The 24706-nt window shown below is 46.9% G+C and overlaps 1 pseudogene; it reads left to right on the top strand.

Moving 5' to 3' along the window:
- The first annotated feature begins 69 nt into the window (after positions 1-69).
- On the top strand, positions 70-22753 carry LOC121844408 (annotated as a pseudogene).
- The last annotated feature ends 1953 nt before the right edge of the window (positions 22754-24706 follow it).

Raw genomic sequence — 24706 nt, 5'->3', positions numbered from 1 at the left:
TTTGCCTGAAATATCCTGCTGCTCTGGCGTGCCCTCTTGCGGTAGGTCGGTGCATGGGCTTCATTACAGGTCACATGCAGAGAAACAGCAGCAGCGTCGATTTTCCGAAGATTCCCGATTCAGAGCTCGACTTTCCGGAAGATCCGGGTACTCGGCTTCATTACATTACAGGTCACATGAAGATAAACAGCAGCAGCGTCGATTTTCCGAAGATTCCCGATTCGGAGATCGACTTTCCGGGAAGATCCGGGTACTGGGCTTCAACCTCAACATAACAGCAATGGCGGAGGCAGCAGCTACAGCGGCTCCAGCAATACCAGGAGCCTGGACCAAACACGTCACCTGCAGGTAACGACAAGACCCGGGGATCATTTTAGCACCACTATGTTGATGTTGTCCATGGTTTGTAACCAAAACGCCGGGGTTTTGGCCGTGTTTTGTGCTCCGGTAGCAAGCCCAGCTGTGTTTTGTTGTGATACAGGCAGCCGATGGTAAAACTGGTTCGTCCTGCAGTTGAGACATTTATTAACTAGAGAGATATTCCCCCATACGATTCAAAGTGATACACAGTAACATCCGCAATGGCAACACAAAAGGAAAACGCACGGAGACCCAGCGGCGAACAGACACTGAATTCAATATAATTAAAATCATAAAATGGTTTAATATGGTAATATTTATCAGCCAAACACTGAAATGATTCCGGGGGGTGTAAATATGGTTGGATATTTCGCACAGAGGTCTTTCCTCGACCAAAGCTGAAATGCGGTAGAGACAACCAGCTAAAAGGCTAGAATTATATAAGCAAGTGATTTACTTCTGTTATCTAATGTTAATTACACTCTGAACGTGGTCATCAACGTCCATGCCAGTTCTGTAATAGTGCTACTGTGTTTACCAGTGTAATCCACTGGTCTTTGAATTCCGCTGGATATTAGTTGTAGTTACACCAATGGAGTATTGAGTCAAAGCTCCTGAAATAATGGTGTCATTTTAGGCCTTTATTTTGTCGCAAGTGATAAAAAAATAAATAATAATATTGATAACAGGAAGAATTGTTTCTAGTCTTCATGTTCCCACAGTAACGTTTTACAACGAGCATCATCGTTTGGTTCAAAAGCTACATTCAGGCTGTTTGTTTGAACACCTCTGTTGTAATCGATGTGAAGTAACTTTAGCCGACATTTTTCAATTTTGTCTTTTCATTCCGCAGGTATTTCAACAGAGCAGATTTAAAATCATTTGTGTGACTTTTTTGTCTTTGGTTTATTCGCAGGTATTTCATGCATGGGCTTTGCAAAGAAGGCATCAACTGTCGATATTCCCATGATCTCAACACCAGTCAACCAGCTGCAGCTATGATTTGCAAGTTCTTTCAGAAAGGAAACTGTGTGTTCGGTGACCGGTGCAGGTAAACCTTATTTCAAGTTTAATATGTTCCTTGTGGGTGGTGGGCCGTAGCAAGCTGCCTTGTGGGTGGTGGGCCGTAGCATGCTGCCTTGTGGGTGGTGGGCCGTAGCATGCTGCCTTGTGGGTGGTGGGCCGTAGCATGCTGCCTTGTAGGTGGTGGGCCGTAGCATGCTGCCTTGTAGTAGGTGGTGGGCCGTAGCATGCTGCCTTGTAGTAGGTGGTGGGCCGTAGCATGCTGCCTTGTAGTAGGTGGTGGGCCGTAGCATGCTGCCTTGTAGTAGGTGGTGGGCCGTAGCATGCTGCCTTGTAGGTGGTGGGCCGTAGCATGCTGCCTTGTAGTAGGTGGTGGGCTGCATGCTGCCTTGTAGTAGGTGGTGGGCCGTAGCATGCTGCCTTGTAGTAGGTGGTGGGCCGTAGCATGCTGCCTTGTAGCCTTGTAGTAGGTGGTGGGCCGTAGCATGCTGCCTTGTAGTGGTGGGCCGTAGGTGGTGGGCCGTAGCATGCTGCCTTGTAGTGGTGGGCCGTAGCATGCTGCCTTGTAGTGTGGTGGGCCGTAGCAAGCTGCCTTGTAGGTGGTGGGCCGTGCAAGCTGCCTTGTAGGTGGTGGGCCGTAGCAAGCTGCCTTGTAGGGTGGTGGGCCGTAGCATGCTGCCTTGTGGGTGGTGGGCCGTAGCATGCTGCCTTGTGGGTGGTGGGCCGTAGCATGCTGCCTTGTAGGTGGTGGGCCGTAGGTGGTGGGCCGTAGCATGCTGCCTTGTAGTAGGTGGTGGGCCGTAGCATGCTGCCTTGTAGTAGGTGGTGGGCCGTAGCAAGCTGCCTTGTAGTAGGTGGTGGGCCGTAGCAAGCTGCCTTGTAGTAGGTGGTGGGCCGTAGCAAGCTATCTGCTTTAGTTTTTGAGATTATAGAACTCTGAGAGATTTGGTGCTGAGAATCGTGCTGAGAGATTTGGTGCTTTTTGAGGTCGGTTCAGATATTTACATGAAATTGCGTTACAATTATTTTTGAGCTTTTTAATGGAAATTCCAAAGCCCAAAAGAGTGAACATTCAATTGCCAAATCAAATATTCCATTGTCTCTAAGTTCCACATTGGGTAGACATCAATGAAATTATGAATATTTCAGTTTTGTAAATTACTTAGTTTTCTTTAATGACTTCTTTTTCATTCCTTAAAGTAGCCTGATCACCTCATCTCTGTTCAGGCAGTAGTCCTGCCCACACTGTACTGTCTGTAGTCTGTACTCATTCTACTTAGCTAGCCTGCCCACACTGCATGTCTGTAGTCTGTACTCATTCTACTTAGCTAGCCTGTCCACACTGTACTGTCTGTAGTCTGTACTCATTCTACTTAGCTAGCCTGCCCACACTGTACTGTCTGTAGTCTGTACTCATTCTACTTAGCTAGCCTGCCCATACTGTACTGTCTGTACTCATTCTACTTAGCTAGCCTGTCCACACTGTACTGTCTGTACTCATTCTACTTAGCTAGCCTGCCCAAGTATGGCTGCAGAGCTGTCTGAAAATCATTTTACTAGTTCTTCATAGTAGATCAGTTATACTTTCACGAACTGTCTCTGTCGTTGTTGTGTGAGTTTCTCTCTCATGTGCTCTGAGTGTATCTACCCAACGTAGCAGGTGTAGAAAGTGTATCCCGTCCAAAGATCTGTAAATAATGATGAGATGCTCATGTCCCCTGGCCCTAACAATGGCAGGCATTGTCCCAAAGGCAGGAAGGCAAGCTGACAAGCTTAGATCCAAAATAAGCCCATAGAAAGTCATTATTTTGCTAAGAGTAAAACCTCTCGCTTCGCCTCTTTCTCTCTGATCACTCTCTTGAGTCGGGAAAAAAAAAATGGGGCAATGAATTATGGTCATTGTAGTTAATTACCACATTTCTGCGCTGAACTAGGTTGAATATTTGCTTCATGAAAACTACCACTTCCTACATTGTTCCTAACTTCCCAGATTTCTCTCAAATTATTTGATTTCTCTCTAGAGAAACTGCGTGTTGGGCTCACAAACACCAGAACGAAATGGAATTCAAGTAATTGAATCAATGTCGGTCAATTTGTTTAAAAAAAAATATATATATATATATATATATATATATATGAAAAAACATCATGTTGGTTAACCACTCAGCACTGTGGAGGGAGGAGCTTGTTTTTACACTTTGTATTTATTTATTCTGAACACATTTCTGATTGGCAAAGTCAATTTTTGCAAATTATTTCAAAGTACTTAAGTTCGCTAGCTGGACAGGCAAATCAGAACTTGTGTACTATCCATGGTACTACGTCTGCCAATCACGGAAGGTGGTATCGAGGTCCTGGTATAGAGGTCCTGGATGGCAGGGAGCTCTGCCCCAGTGATGTACTGGGCCGTGTGCAATACCCTCTGACACCGCCTGGTATAGAGGTCCTGGATGGCAAGGTGCTCTGCCCCAGTGATGTACTGGGCCGTGTGCACTACCCTCTGACACCGCCTGGTATAGAGGTCCTGGATGGCAGGGTGCTCTGCCCCAGTGATGTACTGGGCCTGGATGGCAGGGTGCTCTGCCCCAGTGATGTACTGGGCCGTGTGCCCTCTCTGACACCGCCTGGTATAGAGGTCCTGGATGGCAAGGTGCTCTGCCCCAGTGATGTACTGGGCCGTGTGCACTACCCTCTGACACCGCCTGGTATAGAGGTCCTGGATGGCAGGGTGCTCTGCCCCAGTGATGTACTGGGCCGTGTGCACTACCCTCTGACACCGCCTGGTATAGAGGTCCTGGATGGCAGGGTGCTCTGCCCCAGTGATGTACTGGGCCGTGTGCACTACCCTCTGACACCGCCTGGTATAGAGGTCCTGGATGGCAGGGTGCTCTGCCCCAGTGATGTACTGGGCTGTACGCACTACCCTCTGTAGCGCCTTGCGGTCGGATGCCAAGAATGATATAGACCGTTCGTATTGCATTCTGCATACTTCAAGTGCACTCAAACAGATATCTTATTTCAGTCTTTGGGAGCTTCAGTTAACACACTGACAGCCGATCAAAGGCTGTGTTTACATCTTAGATGCAGGCCGCAGGATACAGTATGTTTAGTATTGACTGAGACTGCAGGAGGATACAGTATGTTTAGTATTGACGGAGACGGCAGTAGGATACAGTATGTTTAGTATTGACTGAGACTGCAGGAGGAGACAGTATGTTTAGTATTGACTGAGACTGCAGGAGGAGACAGTATGTTTAGTATTGACTGAGACTGCAGGAGGATACAGTATGTTTAGTATTGACGGAGACGGCAGTAGGATACAGTATGTTTTGTATTGACTGAGACTGCAGGAGGATACAGTATGTTTAGTATTGACTGAGACTGCAGGAGGATACAGTATGTTTTAGTATTGACTGAGACGGCAGTAGGATACAGTATGTTTAGTATTGACTGAGACTGCAGGAGGATACAGTATGTTTAGTATTGACTGAGACTGCAGGAGGATACAGTATGTTTAGTATTGACTGAGACTGCAGGAGGATACAGTATGTTTAGTATTGACTGAGACTGCAGGAGGATACAGTATGTTTAGTATTGACTGAGACTGCAGGAGGATACAGTATGTTTAGTATTGACTGAGACTGCAGGAGGATACAGTATGTTTAGTATTGACTGAGACGGCAGTAGGATACAGTATGTTTAGTATTGACGGCAGTAGGATACAGTATGTTTTAGTATTGACGGAGATGGCTGCAGGTTACAGTATGTTTTAGTATTGACTGAGACTGCAGTAGGATACAGTATGTTTAGTATTGACGGCAGTAGGATACAGTATGTTTTAGTTTTGACTGAGACGGCAGTAGGATACAGTATGTTTAGTATTGACTGAGACGGCAGTAGGATACAGTATGTTTAGTATTGACTGAGACGGCAGTAGGATACAGTATGTTTAGTATTGACTGAGACTGCAGTAGGATACAGTGTGTTTAGTATTGGCGACTGCAGGTTACAGTATGTTTTAGTATTGACGGAGACGGCAGTAGGATACAGTGTGTTTAGTATTGACTGAGACGGCAGTAGGATACGGTACGTTTTAGTATTGACTGAGACCGGTCAGTCAGCTTTTCTTCTGAGAACAGTTAGCAGGCTATATAGTGGAATTCTCTTCCTGGGGAATCATCTGACACCTAAGAACGCAACGCCACGAAACGCCACGAACGCAACGCCACGAAACGCCACAGCGGTTTCCTCATGTCAACATGTTGTTCACGTTGCACACACACACCCATACCGGGGATCAGGCTAGAGATCATTAAGGGCCCTAGTAATGGGACAACATCTGCCGTCATATCAGCCTATATTGCCCTGATGGAGACATGGATTACCCAGAGCACACTGCGCCTCCAGCTGCTGTTTCTTCATCTGACTATGTTTTCTCTCATCGTCTGAGAGCATCTGGGTCATGGCGGTTTTGGCACAGGGCTACTCGTTTCTCCTAAGTGGAGATTCTCTCACCTGTCCATCTCCTCCTCAGTTGCTCTTGCTGCGGGCGATTCCCTGATCCACCTCTACGCAGACGACACCATTCTATATACTTTCGGCCAGTCATTGGACACTGTGCTATCTAACCTCCAAACAAGCTTCAATGCCATACAACACTCCTTCCGTGGCCTCCAACTGCTCTTAAACGCTGGTAAAACCAAATGCATGCTTTTCAACCGATCGCTGCCTGCACCCGCATGCCCGACTAGCATCACCACCCTGGATGGTTCCGACCTTGAATATGTGGACATCTATAAGTACCTAGGTGTCTGGCTAGACTGCAAACTCTCCTTCCAGACTCATATCAAACATCTCCAATCGAAAATCAAATCAAGAGTCGGCTTTCTATTCCGCAACAAAGCCTCCTTCACTCACGCCGCCAAGCTTACCCTGGTAAAACTGACTATCCTACCGATCCTCGACTTCGGCGATGTCATCTACAAAATGGCTTCCAACACTCTACTCAGCAAACTGGATGCAGTTTATCACAGTGCCATCCGTTTTGTCACTAAAGCACCTTATACCACCCACCACTGCGACTTGTATGCTCTAGTCGGCTGGCCCTCGCTACATATTCGTCGCCAGACCCATTGGCTCCAGGTCATCTACAAGTCTATGCTAGGTAAAGCTCCGCCTTATCTCAATTCACTGGTCACGATGGCAACACCCACCCGTAGCACGCGCTCCAGCAGGTGTATCTCACTGATCATCCCTAAAGCCAACACCTCATTTGGCCGCCTTTCGTTCCAGTACTCTGCTGCCTGTGACTGGAACGAATTGCAAAAATCGCTGAAGTTGGAGACTTTTATCTCCCTCACCAACTTCAAACATCAGCTATCTGAGCAGCTAACCGATCGCTGCAGCTGTACATAGTCTATTGGTAAATAGCCCACCCATTTTCACCTACCTCATCCCCATACTGTTTTTATTTATTTACTTTTCTGCTCTTTTGCACACCAATATCTCTACCTGTACATGACCATCTGATCATTTATCACTCCAGTGTTAATCTGCAAAATTGTAATTATTCGCCTACCTCCTCATGCCTTTTGCACACATTGTATATAGACTCCCCCTTTGTTTTCTACTGTGTTATTGACTTGTTAATTGTTTACTCCATGTGTAACTCTGTGTTGTCTGCTCACACTGCTATGCTTTATCTTGGCCAGGTCGCAGTTGCAAATGAGAACTTGTTCTCAACTAGCCTACCTGGTTAAATAAAGGTGAAATAAATAAAATAAAATAAAAATTTAAATGCCACACAGTCACTGTCACTTGTCCTCTGAAGCTTGACATTATCTATCGCCCCCTGAGGGGTATCCCAGGAAGCCATATAGAGCTACTTAGAAAACCTTCCCAGCTTCAGTGACCTTCACATTCCAGGTCAGGCTCCATCCGTACTACGACAGTGACCTTCACGTTCCAGGTCAGGCTTCATCCGTACTACGATGGTGGATATTGCTCGTTCCGCCTGCCGCTAACTCTCCCAGCAGGCTTGTAACTGCACGTCCATGTGGCACGTGGCGAGTCGAACGCCAAACAGCGAACCATGGGTGGGTGCCGCGTTTTTCATTTGTGCCGAAAGTTAAAAAAAATTTAAAAAAAGTTATTGTTAATTCAGCAGGCTGTGGTGTGAAGCAGGCAGGCGATGGTGTGAAGCAGGTGTGAAGCAGGCAGGCGATGGTGTGAAGCAGGCAGGCGATGGTGTGAAGCAGGCAGGCGATGGTGTGAAGCAGGCAGGCGATGGTGTGAAGCAGGCAGGCGATGGTGTGAAGCAGGCAGGCGATGGTGTGAAGCAGGCTTTTAGACGTGGCGTCTTTATTACCGGTACTGCTATCTTTGGTGTGCTTATCCATGCACAAGCGCTTCTTTTCCTACACCTTTCCGATATTAAGTCATGCAAAAGTGGTACATTGTTTTAAAATGTGTTCACATTACTAAATGTGTAATGTTATATATTATTCATGACTTTAACGCCAAAAAAAATCACTCATAAAAAAAATATTTAATCAGTCATCTGGTATGCAATCTTGCAATCGTTGCAAGCGGGAGGTAATCAGATTTGAATTGGTCCTCAACTCGCGGGTCAGTCACTTTATTCAGGGTAAGTGGAGTTAGCCATGAGTTAACCTGCCCCAGAGCAGATTAGATCTGAAGAGCTCTTTGCCATAGAAACGTACTAGGCTAAAAGTTAAGACACTTTCGTATGACCGGTTATCCCGAGTTGAACTCAGAGTTGCCTCGCTAACTCCTCAAACCTGCTTCATAGGATACCCCTCTGGTGCTCTTGCCGAGTTCCTCAATGAGCTTGATGAGCTCATTTCCTGACGATGGCTCACCACTGGCGGCAGGGTAGCCTAGTGGTTAGAGCGTTGGACTAGTAACCGGAAGGTTGCAAGTTCAAACCCCCGAGCTGACAAGGTACAAATCTGTCGTTCTGCCCCTGAACAGGCAGTTAACCCACTGTTCCTAGGCCGTTAGTGAAAATAAGAATTTGTTCTTAACTTACCTTCCTAGTTTAATAAAGGTTAAATAAAAATAAAACTCATCGTACTTGGTAACTTCAACCCTTCCGACGGCTGACTTCAATTCATTTCCTTCCCCCGCTTTCTTTCCAGTCACCTCCCACTCACAAGGCCGGCAATATGCTTGACCTCATCTTCACTAGAGGATGATCGCCTGCTAATCTCACTGCAACCCCCCCCGATATGTCTGATCACTACTTTGTCTCCTCTCCATCTCTCCCCAGCCACTACCCATTCAGACCCATATGGTCGTGCAATGCCGCATTCTTCGCCCTCTCTCTCCCACTACTGTCTCCTCTTCTCTCCTATCCTCTTCCTTCTGCTAAATGCTTCTCCCTCTTGTCTCGTGACTCTGCCTCTTCGGCCCTACTCTCTTCTTTGTTAGACTCTCTGTCCCCTTTCTTCCTGGCCCGACCTCCGGCTGAGTGACTCACTGCGCGCAGCTGAGCGGAAATGGAGGAAAATTGAACTTCTGGGGGCCTATCATCCTTCCACTCTACTTTCTCCTCCTCTGTTTACGCTGCTAAAGCTGCTTTTTATCACTCTACATTTCAAGCTTCTTCCTTCAACCCTGAAACTCTTCTCCACTTTCTCCTCCCTCTCTGTGGAGGACTTTGTCAACCACTTTGGAAAAAAATGGTTGACGACATCCGCTCCTCATTCACTCAGCCTACTGAGTCCAGTGGTCCCACTCACATAGATCTCCGCTCCTCATTCACTCAGCCTACTGAGTCCAGTGGTCCCACTCACATAGATCTCCGCTCCTCATTCACTCAGCCTACTGAGTCCAGTGGTCCCACTCACATAGATCTCCGCTCCTCATTCACTCAGCCTACTGAGTCCAGTGGTCCCACTCACATAGATCTCCGCTCCTCATTCACTCAGCCTACTGAGTCCAGTGGTCCCACTCACATAGATCTCCCCTCCTCATTCACTCAGCCTACTGAGTCCAGTGGTCCCACTCACATAGATCTCCCCTCCTCATTCACTCAGCCTACTGAGTCCAGTGGTCCCACTCACATAGATCTCCGCTCCTCATTCACTCAGCCTACTGAGTCCAGTGGTCCCACTCACATAGATCTCCGCTCCTCATTCACTCAGCCTACTGAGTCCAGTGGTCCCACTCACATAGATCTCCGCTCCTCATTCACTCAGCCTACTGAGTCCAGTGGTCCCACTCACATAGATCTCCGCTCCTCATTCACTCAGCCTACTGAGTCCAGTGGTCCCACTCACATAGATCTCCCCTCCTCATTCACTCAGCCTACTGAGTCCAGTGGTCCCACTCACATAGATCTCCGCTCCTCATTCACTCAGCCTACTGAGTCCAGTGGTCCCACTCACATAGATCTCCGCTCCTCATTCACTCAGCCTACTGAGTCCAGTGGTCCCACTCACATAGATCTCCGCTCCTCATTCACTCAGCCTACTGAGTCCAGTGGTCCCACTCACATAGATCTCCGCTCCTCATTCACTCAGCCTACTGAGTCCAGTGGTCCCACTCACATAGATCTCCGCTCCTCATTCACTCAGCCTACTGAGTCCAGTGGTCCCACTCACATAGATCTCCGCTCCTCATTCACTCAGCCTACTGAGTCCAGTGGTCCCACTCACATAGATCTCCCCTCCTCATTCACTCAGCCTACTGAGTCCAGTGGTCCCACTCACATAGATCTCCGCTCCTCATTCACTCAGCCTACTGAGTCCAGTGGTCCCACTCACATAGATCTCCGCTCCTCATTCAACCAGCCTACTGAGTCCAGTGGTCCCACTACAGACCGTTATTCTTTTCTTTCCAAAACACTTGAAGGGGTCCTTCTCTGACCAACTCTCTCCTTATCTCTCTCAGAACGATCTGGTCCCACCCTAACCAGTCTCTTCTCTGTCCTGAGTCCAATGGTGGAACAAGCCCCCCTCCTCAAGTCAGGACTGAGTCCAGTGGATAAATGGGACGTGTTGTTGTCCCACCTAGCTATCTGGAGATGAATGTCCCACTGACTAGATCTGACTGGTCCACACTAGCTATTTGAAGGTGAATGTACTGACTATGACTGGTCCACCTAGCTATCTGGAGATGAATGTACTGACTATGACTGGTCCACCTAGCTATCTGAAGGTGAATGTACTGACTATGACTGGTCCACCTAGCTATCTGGAGATGAATGTACTGACTATGACTGGTCCACCTAGCTATCTGGAGATGAATGTACTGACTATGACTGAGATATGTGGTTGTCCCACCTAGCTATCTGAAGGTGAATGTACTGACTATGACTGGTCCACCTAGCTATCTGAAGGTGAATGTACTGACTATGACTGGTCCACCTAGCTATCTGAAGGTGAATGTACTGACTATGACTGGTCCACCTAGCTATCTGAAGGTGAATGTACTGACTATGACTGGTCCACCTAGCTATCTGAAGGTGAATGTACTGACTATGACTGGTCCACCTAGCTATCTGAAGGTGAATGTACTGACTATGACTGGTCCACCTAGCTATCTGAAGGTGAATGTACTGACTATGATGGAGATATGTGGTTGTCCCACCTAGCTATCTGAAGGTGAATGTACTGACTATGATGGAGATATGTGGTTATCCCACCTAGCTATCTGTAGATGAACAATAACTGTAAGTCTCTCTAGATAAGAGCGTCTGCTAAATGACTGAAATGTAAAACATTAGCCTGGTCCCAGATGTTTGAGGTCTTGCCAACTCGTTTGTCGTTACAATGACCGTTGGAGTGGGCAGGATTGTCCAAACCGACCAGGCTAGCTAGGTCAACATGACAATTACCCAACAACTCAAAACACTCCATCAAATCAAACACCCATATTTACATTGTGTTCTGAGAAAGTCAGACTGCCCTACAATGTCTCTTACTGTGTAAATAATCTTGAGTTGTAATTCTATGCGGTGTTGTTGTGTTACTCCTAGGAATGTTTGCCCAAGCAAGGCCTTTCATGGTGTTATCTGTTTTAAAAACAAAATGGCAGGCTGGGAAATGGGATTGAGACTGAAATGGCGCCGAGTAAACATTTCTAATTGTGCCGAGTTGAGATACTCCTTTGAGTAATCGTATGTATTATGTAAAGTGAGAGTTTAGTAATGGGCTAGCAGGTACTGTAAACATTTTTAAATGGACTATTTGCATTTTTGTTTTTAAACAATAGGCTAAATCAATGATATAGAAATTCCCACCACAGTTGTTTGTAGACTTGTCATTGAGTCTTTAAACCAGAACACGAGTTCAACCAGTTAATTCAGACAGCGTCTCTCTCCTATTGGTCTGCTTTTAGCAGCATCCCCATAGTTACCATCCCATAGTTACCACTGCTAACATTCTCCCAGGTCAACTGTCTGTTTAGGGAATTGACTGTGTCCCCAAAAAGGCTCCCTTTCCCCTATTTAGTACACTACTTTTGACCCAGGGCCCTTATCAAATGTAGTGCAATATATCGGGATTAAGGGTGCTATTTGGGATGCACGCAATTTGCTTTTGTTAGCCGTCTAGCCTAGATGGTAATAACACGGATTTACATAGTCCATACATAGGCTGCTGACTCTGTGCGCATTTACCTTCTAGCCTTCCCACTGAGACGGCTTAGACCAGAACCGGTGTGGCATTGACCTGTTATGTAACTAGACCCACTGAGACGGCTTAGACCAGAACCGGTGTGGCATTGACCTGTTATGTAACTAGACCCACTGAGACGGCTTAGACCAGAACCGGTGTGGCATTGACCTGTTGTTATGTAACTAGACCCACTGAGAGGACTTAGACCAGAACCGGTGTGGCATTGACCTGTTATGTAACTAGACCCAATGAGACTGGCTTAGACCAGAACCGGTGTGGCATTGACCTGTTATGTAACTAGACCCACTGAGACGGCTTAGACCAGAACCGGTGTGGCATTGACCTGTTATGTAACTAGACCCACTGAGACGGCTTAGACCAGAACCGGTGTGGCATTGACCTGTTGTTATGTAACTAGACCCACTGAGAGGACTTAGACCAGAACCGGTGTGGCATTGACCTGTTATGTAACTAGACCCAATGAGACGGCTTAGACCAGAACCGGTGTGGCATTGACCTGTTATGTAACTAGACCCACTGAGACGGCTTAGACCAGAACCGGTGTGGCATTGACCTGTTGTTATGTAACTAGACCCACTGAGAGGACTTAGACCAGAACCGGTGTGGCATTGACCTGTTATGTAACTAGACCCAATGAGACGGCTTAGACCAGAACCGGTGTGGCATTGACCTGTTATGTAACTAGACCCACTGAGAGGACTTAGACCAGAACCGGTGTGGCATTGACCTGTTATGTAACTAGACCCACTGAGACGGCTTAGACCAGAACCGGTGTGGCATTGACCTGTTATGTAACTAGACCCACTGAGACGGCTTAGACCAGAACCGGTGTGGCATTGACCTGTTGTTATGTAACTAGACCCACTGAGAGGACTTAGACCAGAACCGGTGTGGCATTGACCTGTTATGTAACTAGACCCAATGAGACGGCTTAGACCAGAACCGGTGTGGCATTGACCTGTTATGTAACTAGACCCACTGAGAGGACTTAGACCAGAACCGGTGTGGCATTGACCTGTTATGTAACTAGACCCACTGAGACGGCTTAGACCAGAACCGGTGTGGCATTGACCTGTTATGTAACTAGACCCACTGAGAGGACTTAGACCAGAACCGGTGTGGCATTGACCTGTTATGTAACTAGACCCACTGAGAGGACTTAGACCAGAACCGGTGTGGCATTGACCTGTTATGTAACTAGACCCACTGAGAGGACTTAGACCAGAACCGGTGTGGCATTGACCTGTTATGTAACTAGACCCACTGAGAGGACTTAGACCAGAACCGGTGTGGCATTGACCTGTTATGTAACTAGACCCACTGAGACGGCTTAGACCAGAACCGGTGTGGCATTGACCTGTTGTTATGTAACTAGACCCACTGAGAGGACTTAGACCAGAACCGGTGTTGCATTGACCTGTTATGTAACTAGACCCAATGAGACGGCTTAGACCAGAACCGGTGTGGCATTGACCTGTTATGTAACTAGACCCACTGAGAGGACTTAGACCAGAACCGGTGTGGCATTGACCTGTTATGTAACTAGACCCACTGAGAGGACTTAGACCAGAACCGGTGTGGCATTGACCTGTTATGTAACTAGACCCACTGAGAGGACTTAGACCAGAACCGGTGTGGCATTGACCTGTTGTTATGTAACTAGACCCACTGAGAGGACTTAGACCAGAACCGGTGTGGCATTGACCTGTTATGTAACTAGACCCACTGAGAGGACTTAGACCAGAACCGGTGTGGCATTGACCTGTTATGTAACTAGACCCACTGAGACGGCTTAGACCAGAACCGGTGTGGCATTGACCTGTTGTTATGTAACTAGACCCACTGAGAGGACTTAGACCAGAACCGGTGTTGCATTGACCTGTTATGTAACTAGACCCACTGAGACGGCTTAGACCAGAACCGGTGTGGCATTGACCTGTTATGTAACTAGACCCACTGAGAGGACTTAGACCAGAACCGGTGTGGCATTGACCTGTTATGTAACTAGACCCACTGAGAGGACTTAGACCAGAACCGGTGTGGCATTGACCTGTTATGTAACTAGACCCACTGAGAGGACTTAGACCAGAACCGGTGTGGCATTGACCTGTTATGTAACTAGACCCACTGAGAGGACTTAGACCAGAACCGGTGTGGCATTGACCTGTTATGTAACTAGACCCACTGAGAGGACTTAGACCAGAACCGGTGTGGCATTGACCTGTTATGTAACTAGACCCACTGAGAGGACTTAGACCAGAACCGGTGTGGCATTGACCTGTTATGTAACTAGACCCACTGAGACGGCTTAGACCAGAACCGGTGTGGCATTGACCTGTTGTTATGTAACTAGACCCACTGAGAGGACTTAGACCAGAACCGGTGTGGCATTGACCTGTTGTTATGTAACTAGACCCACTGAGAGGACTTAGACCAGAACCGGTGTGGCATTGACCTGTTATGTAACTAGACCCACTGAGAGGACTTAGACCAGAACCGGTGTGTCATTGACCTGTTGTTATGTAACTAGACCTAAAGGAGGACTTGAACATGTGTAGCATTGTGTTGCTGCTGTTGGTATGTAAAGGACCAGTCCTCAGTCAGTCGGTCCATATGATGGGGATGTATCAGCCCTCATTATTCCATAGGGGGCTAGAGGAGGGAGGAAGAGGAGGGGGAGGACGAGGGGGCTAGAGGAGGGAGGAAGCGGAGGTCCATATGATGGGGATGTTGGGGATGTATCAGCCCTCATTATTCCATAGGGGGGCTAGTGGAGGGAGGAAGGAGAGGGGTAGTGGAGGGAGGAAGGAGAGGGGTAGTGGAGGGAGGGAGAAGTTATGTAAACGTTAGTTGTAGTCTACACAGATGTGTATATAGGATCTACAATACAACATACCATTACATCCAATAATATATATCATTCTAACGACATCAACAACAGTCGTTTTAAGTATGAGGAACCACAGCACAGGTTTGGATTGATTTTGAGCCATGTTTTCAATAGAACAACAAACAAATATACAATGTATCTTCTCAAGTCCATGGGCATCGCATTTCAGTATATTGTAGCTCTAACAGAGAATACCCATGTTTACCGTGTGGAAAAGGGACAAGGCGATCCCCTCTAGTTACTGCCCTTATAATCCTGGTGGGTCTTTCCTTCAGCGTGATATGCTGGCATAGAGGTGGAGGGGCAACACCATGCAGGATCTAAAAGACAAGGGCTTTCCTTCAGCGTGCAGGATCTAAAAGACAAGGGCTTTCCTTCAGAGTGATATACCGGCATAGAGGTAGAGGGGCAAAACCATGCAGAATCTAAAAGAGGCTTTCATCTAATCAACATACTGCTTATTAAAGCTATCCAGACGTAAATCAATTATGTTTGTAAATGTTATGACAATAGTGGTAACTGTTTTTGGTTTGTGATCAAAAATCTGAAGTGTTTTGTTTCTGTAGAGTGATTCAATTGGTTGTCACATGCTGATCACAAGCAGAAACATCACAGCAGGCCCCCAGAGGAAGGAAAGGCCTTTTTATGAAAACCTAAAGTTGTATAATCCAAACGTAACCGTGTTGACGACCACCTTCTTCACATGTTTCTTACATGTCAAGTCGGAGTCCAAAATGACGGCGAGAGAAGTTAGACTTTCAGGTTCTTCCCCCATTTTCAACCAGAACGTCTGGATTTCTTAGAGAAATTGTCGATTTTATTCAAATGGCGGTTAAGAATTAGTCATCCATTTTTTATAAACATGTACCATAGCTTTAGTTATGTTTAGTTATCCAATTTACAGTAGAGGGATTACATTATCATACTGGACCCCCCATGGGAATCGAACCCACAACCCTGGTGTTGCAAGCGCTATGCTCTACCAACTGAGCTACACGGGACCACCTCCTCTTTTGGGATTCTATATAGCTGTGTGTAGACTAGTACTCTGTTGGGATTCTATATAGCCGTGTGTAGACTAGTACTCTGTTGGGATTCTATATAGCCGTGTGTAGACTAGTACTCTGTTGGGATTCTATATAGCCGTGTGTAGACTAGTACTCTGTTGGGATTCTATATAGCTGTGTGTAGACTAGTACTCTGTTGGGATTCTACATAGCTGTGTGTAGACGAGTACTCTGTTGCGATTCTACACACAGGTGTATAGACTACTTCTGAGCAGTAGTAGCAGTCTACACAGGTATATAGAATCCCAACGTAGTAATAGTTATAACATTGGGGTCCCACAAGGGTCAATATTAGGCCCCCTTCTGTTTACCATCTAAATAAAATGATCTCCAACAAGTTAACTAGTTAAAATTTAAATAAATACAAAATATTAAAATATATGTCAATAGTGAAAGGTTCTGAGGGAGCTACGGTGAAGCTTTGTCTTCAATTAAAAGTTGTTTGTAAAGATGAGTTCAGTTCCCTGCAAGAGAACCTTAACATTGAATCATTTAAATTATTATTTTCTCTGACCTGTCTCATCTCTCCCTCTCTCTCCCTCTTTCCCACTTCTCCCTCTTTCCCACTTCTCCCTCTCTCCCTCTCTCTCTCTCTCTCTCCCTCCCTCCCTCCCCCTTCTCCCTCCCTTCTCCCTCTCTCTCTCTCTCCAGGTTTGAACACTCTAAAGAAGACGTGCCTGGGCCCAAGCCGTCGCTGCCACCCCTGCCTCCGCCTGCGCCCTTCTCACTCCTCGTCCCTCGCCGCCAGCGCTCCAGCCCCCGTTCCCAGTGGATCGGCGGGCGGTCAGTCGGCAGACGGCCCGGAGAACCCTCATGGATCAGGCGCAGGGGACTGGGTTATGGCGGCAGAGTTTGTACCAGGCCAGCCGTACTATTGTGGAAGGGGTGAGTGTGTCTAGGAAGCATGTGATAGAGCCTACTTGTACATAATTACACAATGATTATTGTGATTTAAGTTAAAGTGCCTTTAAAAACATGTAACACGTACCGATAGGTGCAGCCTGTCTGGTCCAGTCATTCAACGCGGTGATCTTTACCACTTCGTGATTGTTGTCACACTGGCTGGTCCTCATTCAGGACCCAGGTGACTACATCTTCTCTTAACCCCAGAGCCATGTTGTCTCCCTGTGATCTCCGGGAAGTCTGAGGTTTGCGAGCACCAGCCTTTCAGTTGAAATTCCTCATCAATAAAGTGTACTGTCAAACTAATGTAGGGCTCAGTTCAGCTAGTGCAGGGGTAGACAACCCTGTTCCTGGAGGGCCCCAGGTACCAACTAGGCACCACACCAGGGGTAGACAACCCTGTTCCTGGAGGGCTCCAGGTACAACTAGGCACCACACCAGGGGTAGACAACCCTGTTCCTGGAGGGCTCCAGGTACAACTAGGCACCACACCAGGGGTAGACAACCCTGTTCCTGGAGGGCTCCAGGTACAACTAGGCACCACACCAGGGGTAGACAACCCTGTTCCTGGAGGGCTCCAGGTACAACTAGGCACCACACCAGGGGTAGACAACCCTGTTCCTGGAGGGCTCCAGGTACCAACTAGGCACCACACCAGGGGTAGACAACCCTGTTCCTGGAGGGCCCCAGGTACAACTAGGCACCACACCAGGGGTAGACAATGTATTGCAATTTCCATCTGAATTCCATTTATCGTGCAGCCCTATTGGCTTCTACAAGGTGTCGAAAGCGTTCCACAGGGATGCTGGTCCATGTTGACTCCAATGCTTCCACAGGGATGCTGGTCCCATGTTGACTCCAATGCTTCCAACAGTTGTGTCAAGTTGGCTGGATGTCCTTTGGGTGGTGGATCATTCTTGATAAACACAGGAAAATGTTGAGCTTGGAAAAATCCAGCAGCGTTGCAGTTCCTGACACAAACCGGTGCACCTGGCGCCTACTACCATACCCTGTTCAAAGGCACTTAAATCATTTGTCTTGCCCATTCCCCTTTCTGAATGGCACACTTACACAATTCATGTCTCAATTGTCTCAAGGCTTAAAAATCCTTATTTAACCTGTCTCCTCCCCTTAATCTACATCGATTTGAAGTGGATTTAACAAGTGACATCAATAAGGGATCATATCTTTCACCTGGATTCACCTGGTCAGTCTATGTCATGGAAAGAGCAGGTGTTCCTAATGTTTTGTCCACAGTGTGTATAGGGAATAGGATGCTGTTTGGGACTGGTATGCTTAGCTAGCTCAACTGTGGAAGTGGAGGGGGAGATTACTATGGTCAAAATGACACCATAGTTACTATGGTCTTAATCCGTGCGCTCTGTACAGAATAGAGTTCCATTTGAGAGGCAGATGGTATGCTTAGCTAGCTCAACTGTGGAAGTGGAGGGGAGAGCAAAGCTACGGTCAAAATGACACCCTGTTACTACGGTCAAAATGACACCCTGTTACTACGGTCAAAATGACACCCTGTTACTACGGTCAAAATGACACCCTAGTTACTACGGTCAAAAGGACACCCTAGTTACTACGGTCAAAAGGACACCCTAGTTACTACGGTCAAAAGGACACCCTAGTTACTACGGTCAAAATGACACCATAGTTACTACGGTCAAAATGACACCATAGTTACTACGGTCAAAATGACACCATAGTTACTACGGTCAAAATGACACCATAGTTACTACGGTCAAAATGACACCATAGTTACTACGGTCAAAATGACACCATAGTTACTACGGTCAAAATGACACCATAGTTACTACGGTCAAAATGACACCATAGTTACTACGGTCAAAATGACACCATAGTTACTACGGTCAAAATGACACCATAGTTACTACGGTCAAAATGACACCATAGTTACTACGGTCAAAATGACACCATAGTTACTACGGTCAAAATGACACCATAGTTACTACTTAGTAGTAACGGTGTGAAATGAAAATCCTTTATGGATGATTTGAATGTAGCGATCTTTCAGTTTGTCCCTCCTGTCTCCCTGTAGGATGGACATGATGTACTGTCAGTGACCTACTAAGTCAATAAGACACTTTCAGTTTGTCCCTCCTGTCTCCCTGTAGGATGGACATGATGTACTGTCAGTCAGCTACTAAGTCAATAAGACACTTTCAGTCTGTCCCTCCTGTCTCCCTGTAGGATGGACATGATGTACTGTCAGTCAGCTACTAAGTCAATAAGACACTTTCAGTCTGTCCCTCCCCATTCCCTGTAGGATGGACATGATGTACTGTCAGTCAGCTACTAAGTCAATAAGACACTTTCAGTCTGTCCCTCCCCTCTCCCTGTAGGATGGACATGATGTACTGTCAGTCAGCTACTAAGTCAGTACTTTTGGCACCTGTGGGCACTGGTCAGAAGTATGGCTCTATATAGGAAATGGGGGCCATCTTGGAATACACAGCATCCCCTTTCTGTTTGGTCTGCTGCCAAATGCTCCCCAATCCAGTCTCCCACTGAACAGGTGTATTTTTCTGTGAGAGAGAGGCAGGGCGGAGAGGGAGGGGGAGAGAGGGAGAGAGGAGAGAGAGAGAGAGAGAGAGAGAGAGAGGGAGAGAGAGGGAAGAGAGAGGGGAGAGAGGGGGGAGAGAGAGGGGGAGAGAGAGGGGAGGGAGAGAGGGAGAGAGGGAGAGTCTCTCTTTTCTGGTTGATTTTGTTTCCTTTTGGGGGCATTTTAGCATATTTTATTTACAAGTTGGTTTATAGACCACCAGACTCATGAGGTAAATAAATGACACCATTTTGTTGGCGCCAAGTCCATGACTGTTTCCATGTGTCTTAATAAGGGTGTGTGTCTGGCTCGCTCACCTCTCTCTCCTTTTCGCTCACCTCTCTCCTCTCTCTCCTCTTCCCCCTCCCTCCTCAGACCCGGTGAAGTCTGAAGGGTCGGGGATGAGTCCTCTGATGGAGCGAGAGAAAGACCCGGCGGGAGACGATAAGGAGTTGAGGAAGACTCTGTGTCCCTACGCCGCCATGGGGGAGTGTCGCTACGGACTTAACTGTGCCTATCTCCACGGCGACGTGTGTGACATGTGCGGTCTGCAGGTGCTCCACCCTCCAACGACGCACAGCGATCAGAACACACCAAGGTAACGGTCCTGTCAACACACGCCCCTCCATCAGAACACACCTGCCCCTCCATCAGAACACACCTGTACCTGTCGACACATCAGCCCCTCCATCAGAACACACCTGTACCTGTCGAACACACACGCCCCTCCATCAGAACACACCTGTACCTGTCGACACACGCCCCTCCATCAGAACACACCTGTACCTGTCGAACACACGCCCCTCCATCAGAACACACCTGTACCTGTCGACACACGCCCCTCCATCAGAACACACCTGTACCTGTCGACACACGCCCCTCCATCAGAACACACCTGTACCTGTCGACACACGCCCCTCCATCAGAACACACCTGTACCTGTCGACACACCTGCCCCCCCTCCATCAGAACACACCTGTACCCCCTGAACACACCTGTACCTGTCGACACACGCCCCTCCATCAGAACACACCTGTACCTGCTGTCGACACACGCCCCTCCATCAGAACACACCTGTACCTGTCGACACACGCCCCCATCAGAACATCAGAACACACCTGTACCTGTCGACACACGCCCCTCCATCAGAACACACCTGTACCTGTCGACACACGCCCCTCCATCAGAACACACCTGTACCTGTCGACACACGCCCATCAGAACACACCTCCATCAGAACACACCTGTACCTGTCGACACACGCCCCTCCATCAGAACACACCAAGGTCAAATCAAGATACATTAATCCTAACGCCTCACAAATGCAACTCAGCTGTGTGGTACTTAGTCTCCTTGTTTTATATACTACGGTCTCCGTGTTTTATACACTACGGTCTCCGTGTTTTATACACTACGGTCTCCGTGTTTTACTGTCAGATACTGTATTTATATACTACGGTCTCCTTGTTTTATATACTACGGTCTCCGTGTTTTACTACGGTCTCCGTGTTTTACTGTCAGATACTGTATTTATATACTACAAAGTATCTGTGTTCCAGAATTGAGACACTTAACCATTTCCAATGGCTTCATCATTGTTTTGTTATCTGCCCCGTGATGGTTTCTGGTGGTTAACTTGTTTTGGTTTCCCCTCAGGCTTCATAATGCATTATAGTGGTTAGCTATACCTTTAGTACCCCCCCAGGCTTCATAATGCATTATAGTGGTTAGCTATACCTTTAGTACCCCCCCCAGGCTTCATAATGCATTATAGTGGTTAGCTATACCTTTAGTACCCCCCAGGCTTCATAATGCATTATAGTGGTTAGCTATACCTTTAGTACCCCCAGGCTTCATAATGCATTATAGTGGTTAGCTATACCTTTAGTACCCCCAGGCTTCATAATGCATTATAGTGGTTAGCTATACCTTTAGTACCCCCCCAGGCTTCATAATGCATTATAGTGGTTAGCTATACCTTTAGTACCCCCAGGCTTCATAATGCATTATAGTGGTTAGCTATACCTTTAGTACCCCCAGGCTTCATAATGCATTATAGTGGTTAGCTATACCTTTAGTACCCCCCCCAGGCTTCATAATGCATTATAGTGGTTAGCTATACCTTTTAGGCATACCCCCCGGCTTCATAATGCATTATAGTGGTTAGCTATACCTTTAGGCATACCCCCCGGCTTAATAATGCATTATAGTGGTTAGCTATACCTTTTGTTATTCCTCTTCAGGCTTGCATCGAGGCCCATGAGAAGGACATGGAGCTGTCGTTTGCCATCCAGCGCAGTAAGGACATGCAGTGTGGCGTGTGTATGGAGGTGGTGTTTGACAAGGCCAACCCCAGTGAGAGACGCTTATTATCCTGTCCAACTGCTGCCACTGCTACTGCCTCAAGTGCATCCGCAAGTGGAGGAGCGCCAAGACGTTCGAGAGCAAGATCATCAAGTAAGGAAGTAGTGTTTATTATCCCTCGGGGGAAGTAGTGTTTATTATCAAGATCATCAAGTAAGGAAGTAGTGTTTATTGTCCCTCGGGACAAGACCATCAAGTAAGGAAGTAGTGTTTATTGTCCCTCGGGACAAGACCATCAAGTAAGGAAGTAGTGTTTATTATCCCTCGGGACAAGACCATCAAGTAAGGAAGTAGTGTTTATTATCCCGAGGGACAAGACCATCAAGTAAGGAAGTAGTGTTTATTATCCCGAGGACAAGACCATCAAGTAAGGAAGTAGTTTTATTATCCCGAGGACAAGACCATCAAGTAAGGAAGTAGTTTTTATTATCCCGAGGACAATTAATTTTGCAGCACATAGTAAAAAATACAATGAACACATGACAATAAATATTGACCTAAAACCAAAAGGAAGCAGTGTATGCTGCAGTATGTAGACAATACTACTACAGCTTATTGAGGTAGATGAGACGACCACTACAGCTTATTGAGGTAGATGAGACGACCACTACAGCTTATTGAGGTAGATGAGACGACCACTACAGCTTATTGAGGTAGATGAGACGACCACTACAGCTTATTGAGGTAGATGAGACGACCACTACAGCTTATTGAGGTAGATGAGACGACATCTGTTTAGAGTGTTGGGTCACGTTCACTACAAACCTCTCTCTCTTTTCCAGGTCCTGTCCAGAGTGTCGGATAACGTCCAACTTCGTCATCCCCAGCGAGTACTGGGTGGAGGACAAGGAAGACAAGCAGAAACTGATACAGAAATACAAGGATGGCATGGGGTAAGATATGTACTGATGATAGGAGGAGGGGGTAAGATATGTACTGATGATAGGAGGGGGGTAGATATGTACTGATGATAGGAGGGAGGTAGTAAGATATGTACTGATGATAGGAGGAGGGGGTAAGATATGTACTGATGATAGGAGGAGGGAGGTAAGATATGTACTGACCATAGGAGGGATTGAGTAAGATATGTACTGATGATAGGAGGTAGGGGGACCACTAGATTATTGATGATAGATGAGGGCAAGATACTACAGCTTATTGAGGTAGATGAGACGACCTGTACTGATGATATTGAGGGTAGATATGTACTGATGATACAGGGGGTTGAAGATATGACTGATGATAGGAGGTAAGATATGTACTGATGATAGAGAGATGATAGACCATGTACTGATGATAGGAGGAGGGGGTAAGATATGTACTGATGATAGGAGGGGGGTAAGATATGTACTGATGATAGGAGGAGGGGGGGGGTAGATATGTACTGACGATAGGAGGGGGATGATAGGAGGGGTAGATATGTACTGATGATAGGAGGGTGGGGGGGGTAAGATATGTACTGATGATAGGAGGGGGGGGGTAAGATATGTACTGATGATAGGAGGAGGGGGGTAAGATATGTACTGATAGATAGGAGGGGGGGTAAGATATGTACTGATGATAGGAGGGGGGGTAAGATATGTACTGATGATAGGAGGGAGGGGGGGTAAGATATGTACTGATGATAGGAGGGAGGGGGGTAAGATATGTACTGATGATAGGAGGGGTAGGGATGGTAAGATATGTACTGATGATAGGAGGGGGTAAGATATGTACTGATGATAGGAGGGGGGGTAAGATATGTACTGATGATAGGAGGGAGGGGGTAAGATATGTACTGATGAGGGAGGGGGGAAGATATGTACTGATGATAGGAGGGAGGGGGGTAAGATATGTACTGATGATAGGAGGGGGGGATATAAGATATGTACTGATGATAGGAAGGAGGGGGTAAGATATGTACTGATGATAGGAGGGAGGGGGTAAGATATGTACTGATGATAGGAGGGGGGGGGGTAAGATATGTACTGATGATAGGAGGAGGGGGGTAGATATGTACTGATGATAGGAGGGAGGGGGGTAAGATATGTACTGATGATAGGAGGGAGGGGGTAAGATATGTACTGATGATAGGAGGAGGGGGTAAGATATGTACTGATGATAGGAGGGGAGGGGGTAAGATATGTACTGATGATAGGAGGAGGGGGTAAGATATGTACTGATGATAGGAGGAGGGGGTAAGATATGTACTGATGATAGGAGGATGATGGGGGGTAAGATATGTACTGATGATAGGAGGAGGGGGTAAGATATGTACTGATGATAGGAGGAGGGGGGTAAGATATGTACTGATGATAGGAGGAGGGGGTAAGATATGTACTGATGATAGGAGGGGGGTAAGATATGTACTGATGATAGGAGGAGGGGGGTAAGATATGTACTGATGATAGGAGGGGGGGTAAGATATGTACTGATGATAGGAGGGGGTAAGATATGTACTGATGATAGGAGGGGGGTAAGATATGTACTGATGATAGGAGGGGGGGGTAAGATATGTACTGATGATAGGAGGGGGGTAAGATATGTACTGATGATAGGAGGAGGGGGTAAGATATGTACTGATGATAGGAGGAGGGGGTAAGATATGTACTGATGATAGGAGGAGGGGTAAGATATGTACTGATGATAGGAGGGTAAGATATGTACTGATGATAGGAGGGGGTAAGATATGTACTGATGATAGGAGGGTAAGATATGTACTGATGATAGGAGGGGGGTAAGATATGTACTGATGATAGGAGGGGGGTAAGATATGTACTGATGATAGGAGGGGGGAGGGGGTAAGATATGAACTGATGATAGGAGGAGGGGGTAAGATATGTACTGATGATAGGAGGGGGGGGCAAGATATGTACTGATGATA

Source organism: Oncorhynchus tshawytscha, unplaced genomic scaffold (assembly GCF_018296145.1).
Source record: "Oncorhynchus tshawytscha isolate Ot180627B unplaced genomic scaffold, Otsh_v2.0 Un_scaffold_9189_pilon_pilon, whole genome shotgun sequence".
Lineage (NCBI taxonomy): Eukaryota > Metazoa > Chordata > Actinopteri > Salmoniformes > Salmonidae > Oncorhynchus > Oncorhynchus tshawytscha.
The sequence above is the reverse complement of the archived record's forward strand: the minus strand, read 5'-3'. Positions and strand labels throughout refer to the sequence as shown.